The sequence below is a fragment of the Triticum dicoccoides genome, chromosome 3B (genome assembly GCF_002162155.2).
Source record: "Triticum dicoccoides isolate Atlit2015 ecotype Zavitan chromosome 3B, WEW_v2.0, whole genome shotgun sequence".
Taxonomy (NCBI): Eukaryota; Viridiplantae; Streptophyta; class Magnoliopsida; order Poales; family Poaceae; genus Triticum; species Triticum dicoccoides.
The window spans coordinates 21,316,991-21,325,477 of record NC_041385.1 but is presented as its reverse complement, the minus strand read 5'-3'; positions in this window follow the sequence as shown (position 1 = coordinate 21,325,477).

Genomic DNA, 8,487 nt, shown 5'->3' with positions numbered 1-8,487 from the left:
TTCATGATAATTAAGTTCATCTAATCAAATTATTTAATGAACTCTCACTCAGATTGACATCCCTCGAGTCATCTAAGTGTTACACGATCCGAGTCGACTAGGCCGTGTCCGATCATCACGTGAGACGGACTAGTCATCATCGGTGAACATCTCCATGTTGATCGTATCTTCCATACGACTCATGTTCGACCTTTCGGTCTCTTGTGTTCCGAGGCCATGTCTATACATGCTAGGCTCGTCAAGTTAACCCTAAGTGTTTTGCATGTGTAAAACTGTCTTACACCCGTTGTATGTGAACGTAAGGATCTATCACACCCGATCATCACGTGTGCTTCGAAATGACGAACTTTAGCAACGGTGCACAGTTAGGGGGAACACTTTCTTGAAATTATTATAAGGGATCATCTTATTTACTACCGCCGTTCTAAGTAAACAAGATGCATAAAACATAATAAACATCACATGCAATTATATAAAGTAGTGACATGATATGGCCAATACCATATAGCTCCTTCGATCTCCATCTTCGGGGATCCATGATCATCTTCGTCACTGGCATGACACCATGATCTCCATCATCGTGCCTCCATGAAGTTGCTCGCCAACTATTACTTCTACTACTATAGCTAACGGTTTAGCAATAAAGTAAAGTAATTACATGGCGTTAAATCATTGACACGCAGGTCATACAATAATTAAGACAACTCCTATGGCTCCTGCCGGTTGTCATACTCATCGACATGCAAGTCGTGATTTCTATTACAAGAACATGATTTCATACATCACAATATATCATTCATCATTCATCACAACTTCTGGCCATATCACATCACATGACAATTGCTGCAAAAACAAGTTAGACGTCCTCTAATTGTTGTTGCATCTTTTACGTGGCTGCAATTGGGTTATAGCAAGAACGTTTTCTTACCTACGAATAACCACAACGTGATTTTTTCAACTTCTATTTACCCTTCATAAGGACCCTTTTCATCAAATCCGCTCCAACTAAAGTAGGAGAGACAGACACCCGCTAGCCACCTTATGCAACTAGTGCATGTCAGTCGGTGGAACCTGTCTCACGTAAGCGTACGTCTAAGGTCGGTCCGGGCCGCTTCATCCCACAATACCGCTGAAGCAAGAAAAGACTAGTAGTGGCAAGCAAGTTGACAAGATCTACGCCCACAACAGATTTGTGTTCTACTCGTGCAATAGAGAACTACGCATAGACCTAGCTCATGATGCCACTGTTGGGGAACGTTGCATAAAATAAAAAAATTCCTACGTTCATCAAGATCAATCTATGAGTTCATCTAGCAATGAGAGAGAGAGATGCATCTACATACCACTTGTAGATCGCGTGCGGAAGCGTTCAAGAGAACGGGGTTGAGGTAGTCGTTCTCGTCGTGATCCTATCAGATCCTAGCGCCGAACGGACGGCACCTCCGCGTTCAACACACGTACGGTTAGCGTGACGTCTCCTCCGTCTTGATCCAGCAAGGGGGAAGGAGAGGTTGATGAAGATCCAGCAGCACGACGGCGTGGTGATGGATGCAGCAGAACTCCGGCAGGGCTTCGCCAAGCAACTGCGGGAGGAGGAAGAGGTGTAGTAGGGGGAGGGAGGCGCCAAGACTCAGGGGTGCAGCTGCCCTCCCTCCCCCCTCCTTTATATAGGCCCCCAGGGGGGCGCCGGCCCTGGAGATGGGAATCTCCCAAGGGGGCGGTGGCCAGGGGGAGTGGAGTGCCTCCCAAGGCAAGTGGTGCGCCCCCCACCCTAGGGTTTCCAACCCTAGGCGCAGGGGGGCCCAAGGGGGGGCGCACCAGCCCACTAGGGGCTGGTTCCCCTCCCACTTTAGTCCACCGGGCCCTCCGGGATAGGTGGCCCCACCCGATGGACCCCCGGGACCCTTCCGGTGGTCCCGGCACAATACCGGGTGACCCTGAAACTTTCCCGATGGCTGAAACAGCACTTCCTATATATAATTCTTTACCTCCGGACCATTCCGAAACTCCTCGTGACGTCCGGGATCTCATCCGGGACTCTGAACAACATTCGGTTTGCTGCATACTCATATTCATACAATCCTAGCGTCACTGAACCTTAAGTGTGTAGACCCTACGGGTTTGGGAGACATGCAGACATGACCGAGACGGCTCTTCGGTCAATAACCAACAGAGGGATCTGGATACCCATGTTGGCTCCCACATACTCCTCGATGATCTCATCGGATGAACCACGATGTCGAGGATTCAAGCAACCCCGTATACAATTCCCTTTGTCAAACGGTATGTTACTTGCCCGAGATTCGATCGTCGGTATCCCAATACCTCGTTCAATCTCGTTGCCGGCAAGTCACTTTACTCGTACCGTAATGCATGATCCCGTGACCAGACACTTGGTCACTTTGAGCTCATTATGATGATGCACTACCGAGTGGGCCCAGTGATACCTCTCCGTAATACGAAGTGACAAATCCCAGTCTCGATCCGTGTCAACCCAACAGACACTTTCGGAGATACCTGTAGTGCACCTTTATAGTCACCCAGTTACGTTGTGACGTTTGGTACACCCAAAGCACTCCTACGGTATCCGGGAGTTGCACGATATCATGGTCCAAGGAAGAGATACTTGACATTGGAAAAGCTCTAGCAAAACGAACTACACGATCTTGTGCTATGCTTAGGATTGGGTCTTGTCCATCACATCATTCTCCTAATGATGTGATCCCGTTATCAAAGACATCCAATGTCCATAGTCAGGAAACCATGACTATCTGTTGATCAACGAGCTAGTCAACTAGAGGCTCACTAGGGACATGTTGTGGTCTAAGTATTCACATGTGTATTACAATTTCCGGATGATACAATTATAGCATGAATGAAAGACAACTATCATGAACAAAGAAATATAATAATAATCATTTTATTATTGCCTCTAGGGCATATTTCCAACAGTTTGTAATTTACAGGTTGAGTTACCCCTTGTTGCAGTCGTGTACGTCGCAATGCTGGAGCAGCAGAATCCGTAGCCACAGAGGATCCAGGGGGTTGCGCAGGGTCATCAGCTGTAGCTGCAACAAATCCCGAGGAAGATCCTGTCGCGGCAGTAGTTCCAGCGCCCACAGGGTTGGCCAGATCTTCTGTGGCCAATGGCTCAAGCGCCACGTCCACGGTTGGTGCAGAGAATTCGGAGCCGCACGCCTCTGCGTGTGCGCCGATTGGCCGATCGCTCGTGGTGGGACCCACTGGGTCCGCGTCCTCCCTGGTGCGTGCAGAGTCCCGCTGCATGTACGTGACCGGTTGGGCGCCGTAACGCGCCCCGTTCGGAGTGGCCTGCATGTCGAGCATGGAGGCATCGCGGCGTGAGTCCAACGCAGAGCTGCGTGCGCCTGCGCCTGTCCCCTCTGCGGTCGCTGATCCCGAGGAGGATCCGATCTCCTGCACCGTTGGCGATCCCGAGGCTGATCCGATCGCCTACGCCGCTGCCGATCCCGAGGCGGATCTATCTCCTGCCACGGGACACATGGGATATAACCCAAATTTTGCACCGTTTGCCTCGTTTTCTTCGCAGTTTTCTCCTGTTTCATCGACACAGAGCTCATGCATGTCATTAGATGAGTTAGTCAACAAATGATCATCAATATTTTGTCCCCCTTGATCAAAGCTAGTGAGGTGGGGTGGCAAGAGAAGAATTTCTTTTCGAAAAAGCGCGCCGGCATTAGGGTGAAGATCAGCGAAAGGAAATTTAGTGTCATCAAAAACTACATCACGAGATATGTAAACACGTCCCGTGGAGACATCTAGGCACTTGACCCCCTTATGCTGAGCACTATAGCCAATGAACACGCACTGTTTTCATCGAAACATTAGTTGTCGATTATTGTAGGGACGAAGCTTGGGCCAACATGCACATCCAAAAACGCGAAGAGACTTATAGTCTGGTTTTGTGTGAAGGAGCCTTTCTACCGGAGTTTCATGATTGATGACACGACTAGGTAGCATGTTTATGATATGAACGGCAGTGAGAAACGCTTCATCCTAGAATTTAAGAGGCATGGAGGCACCTGCCAAAAGAGAAAGGCCAACTTCAACTATGTGCCGATGCTTTCGTTCAGCTGGCCCCTTTTGTTGGTGCGCATGAGGGCATGACACATGGTGTGACACACCAAGTGTCTGGAAGAAGGAGTTCAACTTTTCGTACTCCCCTCCCAGTCGGATTGGACATCAATGATTTTGCTATCAAATTTTTGTTCAACGAGAGCTTGAAAGTTTTTGAAAACTTGAAATACATCAGATCGTTTCTTTAAGAGATATATCCAAGAAAATCTACTATAGTCATCAATAAAGCTGCCATAGTAGGTGTGTCTACCAACAGAAGTAGGAGCAGGGCCCCAAACATCAGAAAAAATCAACTGTAATGGTTTGGTGGAAACACTGGTGGAAATTGGATAAGGCAATTGATGACTTTTAGCTCTCTGACATGAATCACAAATTGTCTCATTATGACGCTCACCAACAAACGGGAGCTTATTTTTCCTAAGAATTTTTTAACTAAAGAAAAAGAAGCATGTCCTAAACGATCATGCCATCGTGTGGATGAAAGCTTGATAGCACCACAAGCTTGTTTATTTGGTCTTCTAAACTCCGGAATCAACGGATAGAGGCCGCCAACACATCTACCTCGATAGAGAATTTTCCTCGTTGCCTGATCCTTGATCAAAAAGAAGTAAGGGTGAAACTCGAGAAAAACATGATTATCAAGGGCAATTCTATAGACAGAAAGAAGACTCTTGTTGGCACTAGGAACATGCAAAAAAATTCCAACATGAATGTTGCGATGAGGGGTACGAAATATTGAGTGACCAAAGTGACGTATACTCATACCTTCTCCGCTGGCAGTGTGGATTTGATCCTTGTTGCGGTACTTTTCCTTCATGGTTACTTTCTCGAGCTCGTTGGTGATGTAGTTGGTGGCTCCGCTGTCGACGTACCAGTTTGGGTCGACACCGTAGGACCCATCGGCAGCCGCAGTGAGTTTCTCTTCATCTTGCAAGTCGTAGTCGTCCTCTTCATACCGGTACCAACAATCTTTTCCTGTGTGCCCGGGCTTGCCACAGATCTGGCACCGGGGAGCGTCCGGGCGGTTTCTGCCGCCGCCACCATCACCGCGTCCAGGGTGACCACGGCCACCAAATTGAGGTGGCGTGACGCCACAGTTGCCGCCGCCGGACCTGCCCTTGTTGCGAGAGGAACCACGCGATCGGGAGTCGCCGCCCCGCCCGCGAGTGGCCACGTTGGCGGACGATTTGAAGCCACCACCGCCAGATCCTTGGAACTGAGCCATGCGCTGATCGAAGTTGGATAGCATGGCAAAGAGCTCATCAAGGGTTACCTAGGTGATGCGAGCGTCGAGGGCAGAGACGAGGGGCTGATAGACGGCGTCGAGCCCGTGGATGATGTAGGAGGCGAGTTCGTCGTCGGGGATCGCCTTGCCCGCGGCAGCTAGCTCATCGCGTAGCCGTGCATGGCGGCAAAGTAGGAGGGGACGGAGAGGTTCCCCTTCTGCGTGTTGATGAGGGACATTCTGATGTTGTTGATGCGGCTTGCAGACTGCGACGAGAACATACCAGCGAGCGTCGTCCAGAGCGCGCCTGAGGTGGTGACTGTGGTCACCGTGAGCAGCACCTCGCGCGTCAGATTGTTCAGCAGGTATCCAAGGACCTGTTGATCCTCCCTGACCCAGATTGGGTGGAGAGGGTTGGGCGATGGAGTCTCCTTGCCTTCCTTGGTGGTGACGAGGAGTCTCGCCGGCTCCGGCTGGGTGCCGTCGACATAGCCAAAGACACCAGCACCACGCAGCTGGGGGGTGACTTGCGTGCGCCATAGAACATAATTTGTGCGTGTGAGCTTCTCGGTAACCTGGCCATTGAGGCTGGTTTGGGAGGCGCCGGAGGAGGAAGACATGGCTAGGGCTAGATGGAGTTTGTAAGGAACTTAGATGGGAAAAGGATTGCTCTGACTACCATGTGTGATAGCTGGAAACGTCTTGGCAGTTGAGGCCGACGGATTCGTGTTATATAGTGGGGCGCACCTCCCAACCATAGCGCATACAATATTGTTGAGATTACATATGAGAGAGAGATATTTAAGAAGGAGATAGGACTTGGAGAGAAAGGAAAATAATCTATCCTAACTACCTCATGCGCCGGTGCAACATAGCACGTTTAACACTTGCTACTATCGGTGGGCCACCGCACGCACACATCCATGACAAATTGCCATGGCCCTGCTGGTCCTGTGAGCCTCGCCGTGCCGCAGCTCCCTGACCGCGTGCATCCTCTGTGAGTCTGTGTGTGTTTCCACGAGCCACACAACCTCCATGACTACCTCCTTCTCTCGTTGCTTGGTGTGCGCCAACTGCTCGACGTAATACCTAACAAAGTTAAAATGGATGGAAAGTTGAAAAAGGTTAAAATGGATGGAAAGATGAGATTGCCACGTGGATGACGACTGGTCAAAATCATGCCAAGTCAGCATGAAACTGCTTTTTTTAGTCAAAGGGCTGATCTTATCTGGTTTGAGAAGTTGAGGCACTAAGGTTTGCGGTTTTTAAGTTAAGGGATCATTTCCATACTTTTGAGAGAATTCACGGGCGAAAAATATACTTTTCCCATTAGAAAATCATTCATTGCTTCATTTTGTGGGGAAAGCAGTTGTTGCTTCAACAGGTTGAATTCTTTAATAGCCGTAAGACATAGTTTCTGGAAAGAAGTATTTTCCGTGTTTCTGAAAAATAAAGTATTTTCATGTAGAGATGCAAACATGGCGTCTTTAGGAAATACAACAAATCTAAGAAGAACAATTCTTGGCTATTGGAGCGGTGCACAACACAAGGCCCAAATGCAGCAGCGGTAAGTCACATATGTTGTGCATGCATTCTTCATGTGAAGAGCAAGAGAAACAATGTGTTGTTAGCATGAACGAATTGCGTGCTTGGTGCAGTAATATAATCGTGACTAGATACATGACCATCGCATGATTTAGGTGTGTGTCTTGTACATATATAGTCCATCACAAAGTGTATTAGTTCCTCAGTAGTAAGTCACACGATATAGCTTTAAATGGAAGGATGTATGGACTACTTACCTACCTACAATTGTTATAAGATGTTGGAGTGAACCAAACAAGCCAGTTGTGATTTCCGGTTTTCTCATGGCACGCAGACTCCCAGCCCGTTCCCGAATTGTTCATGCCATGCCACCGATGAGTTAATTTCTGGTTTTTGTAGGAGCATTAAACATGCATGTAGTTCTAAAACTTGGTGGAGTACTTAGCTACCCACAATTGTTATAGGCTCAGCCGATGAGATGGTTCGCCGTTTGATTATGGCACACTGCCAATGAGTGCAGCAGCAAAATAATCTCTTTTCACCCAAGGAGTTGTCTTATTTTCATATTTTGCAAAGCATCAATTACAGGGTGATGATAAAAGAAGGTGATAGCACCTTGAACCAACTGTTACTGGCATTACCAGAATATATAATGTTTTCAGTGCCAAGATTACAGCTTAGTCAAGAGTCAAACATATATAATCTCTCAAGAGGTTTCTTTCTTGAGCAAGACTATATTTGTAAATGTTGACACTCGAGAAAGACTCTTGATATTAGAAAATGTTGATACAAGGCACACACACACCTTAAAATAAAACTTTGACAAACACTGAAAATGGCACGGACGGAGGGACAACATATCTATATTTCACATGTACTGATGAGGCATATCTTTGGACGTAGGGACTGGTGAGGGGAACACCATCCACTAGGTGGCTTTGCCTATCTACTCCTGGAATTCTAGACTCGAGTTCTTACATGTAAGTCGATTAAAGGGTGCTCAAAGGCATTTAGCGCCCGCTAGTCACCATTGGTCGATGTCTCTGGTTGGCGAAATCTTTCCCCTGAAAATGCGACAGTTTCGTTCTTGCCGGTTGTTCCATACTATCATGAGGAGCAGCGATTTGATCCCTTTTCGGCCCGAGCAGCATATGCAGCCTCCACAATCTTCTCCCAAAGGTCTTTCGTGCTGTTAACCGAAGGCCAGGATGCAAGATTTAGAGACTGACAGCCCTGCTAACGCGAGGCCTGAATTCGTATGTGCTTGGCCACGAGACATGACCAGAGCAGGTTAGTAGAGGACAAGGGCTCGCGCATATATAGTTGGCAAAAATATTCATTTGGCCAGCATCTTCTCTAGAGACAATCGGCACAACAGACGCGGTTCAGGTGAAGGAGTCAAACGAAGTACTTGCACCTTGTCGCGCCCAAGCTGTCCTAAATGTTGTAAGCGAAGATTGGATTGCATGTGACTTAATTCATTGATCACGTGCAAGTGCACATATACAGGTACAAGGGTGCACAACCTCGACTTATCTCCCAAGCTATACACTGTACGTAGGAGAAAGAAGGTGTGACAATACATGACCCTAACCTATAAG